Below are 2,332 nucleotides of genomic sequence, written 5' to 3' on the forward strand. Positions count from 1 at the left end.
TTTGAAGCATGGTCGTTGTTATACAGCAGGAGATTGGATATGGCGAAAGGAGCTGCATAAAGTGAAGAAAGACGTAGCATGACTTTGAAGTGGAGGGATGTTGTCGCACAATTAATGGATGTCCACGAGGGGTGAATGGACTCGTGCAGATGGAGAGTGAGCTCAGACTCAGGATGGGTTATTGATGTCGTAGTGATGGTACCCTACGCAGCAGCGTTGGAAGATGTCGGGGAGTGATTTCGACAGGTGGGGTATTCCGGTGAGCAGGTTAGCAGTCGTGTGGATGGCGAGGCTTCTGCGGAGAGTTCTACTGGATATGCAGCAAATGGAATTTTTGTGTGAATGGTGTTAATGATTTAGAGTATCAAATTGAGTTTCTACGGTAAGATACCGAGAATGCCAGCGATTGTCGGTGCGAAGGTGGATGATGATTCAGAATATGAAAGATGGGGATTTACATGAGAATTTCGAGAATTTGCGGTGGATGATTGCGCAAGGTTATGCCAATAAGAGATTAAGAATAATGGTGAACTCCAGAGTTTTGTAATAATGGCTTCAAGCTAAGTGGGAGAGTCCCACCGCTTACGATTTGGGCTTCATGGTTAGCTACTTGCGAGGTTTCTGGTTAATAGCATACTGAGGGGTTGTCTCAGCTACGGAAAACTACCATAAGTAGTAATGTGAGCAGAAAAATTATTAAAGGTGTACTATGGTTGGCCTTATGGCTCATGTTCGAACTTGGGAAAGAATTCAGGATTTATGCCCGGTATGGAAGCGGTTTTAACGGGAGTAATTCTGCTAGGTGCCTCGTCGAGAGGGTATTCCTGTGTTATGAGATCTATGAAGCCGATCATATTAGGGACCAAGTCAGAGCGGATGGCTCTCAGTAACGGTCCTAATGTATTCAAAGGGGTAAAGTATGGTGCTTAATGATTTCGAGCCTATAAGTACAATTAAGAATCAAGCTTGGAAAGCAGCTTGTGAGAGGTGGCACAGAATGTTCCGTGAGGGTTGGCTTGTGATGTAGCAATTGGGAAGTACGAAATGGTTCGTAGGAGTTGAGACAGCATGGTCTCGTGATTCAAGGTCACTCGGGATGAGTGTAGATGGAGTATGATGTGTGGGATGGAGTTAGTATTATTTCTAAGGCAAGCAAGGATAAATTGGAAGGAAAGGGATTGATTAGCCATAGTTGAATTTGGCATGTTGGGATTTGAGATCAGTTCATTCAGCGTGATCTAGTGGTGGGTATGATTTGTGGCGGTACGAGTGAGGTTTGCCGGTTGCTGTAATGGGTCTTATTCAAGAGCCTTCTATTGTTATGGCTTGTTATATGGGAAACATATTCCGGAAAGGGTTATGGTGGCTTGGACCACCACTTGCAGAATTGCATATTCTACGGTTATGGGAATTTACCTATGTGTTTCTATGGTTCCCCTGAAGTGAGTAAAGTGCGAAGCTCTTATATGATAAAGTGTTAAAATATTAACGATTTCGGGGTTATGATGAAAATCGTGTTCTATCGTATGTTGGCACATTGGGTGCAGTGAGTAGCATGGAAATCCGAAGTAAGGATCAATGTTGCAGCTAGGGCTGGCAAGGATATCACGGGCTCGGATAAGAAAGGAAGTGGTTGAATGATTAAAGTAAATTGGTATCGTCTTCAGCGTCACTTGAGGTCGATGTGTTGTGAAAAAGGCTTTGCATCCTGGTAAGGATTCTTGATCGCTTTTCAGCGTTAGTGTATCCGAAACTTTAAACGCACGGACTCGATATCTATTTCAGAAGATTGTGGGAGCATGTCCCACGGGAAGATTGTGTAAGTGTGGCAGGTAGTCACTTGATTGACTAAAGATTTAAGCAAGTATGAGGATTGTGGTAATAACATTTGTTTGAGAAACTATGCCTGGAGGGCACTTTGTTTACTAGGTATGAACTGAGGAGGTTGCTCCGGTTATAATGGTTGTTCTTATATGTTACGAGGCAAAAGGGAGTTACTATGGACCTTTGAAAGGTTGTTAGCCAAGTGGGTGCAATCAGAAGTCGGCTTGAGATCAATGGAATGATTTATATATGTGAACCGGGCTTTATATCAGGCCAGTTGTGTATGTTTCAGCGAGCGTTCCTCATGAAGGGACAGTCGGGGTGTTATTTTGTCATCGGCTATTCCAGGTAATGATGTATTGCGCCGTATGAGTTGTGAGACGGCTTGAGAAAATTGATACGTGTTGAGAATCCACGTAGAAATGATGTGTTATGAGCAGGATGGCTTTGAGATTTATGCTGTATATTGCACCTTAGTTGTGCTTGAGTTTTGTAGCCTATAGTGCTA

Source organism: Nicotiana attenuata, chromosome 6, assembly GCF_001879085.1.
Source record: "Nicotiana attenuata strain UT chromosome 6, NIATTr2, whole genome shotgun sequence".
In the NCBI taxonomy this organism is placed as follows: domain Eukaryota; kingdom Viridiplantae; phylum Streptophyta; class Magnoliopsida; order Solanales; family Solanaceae; genus Nicotiana; species Nicotiana attenuata.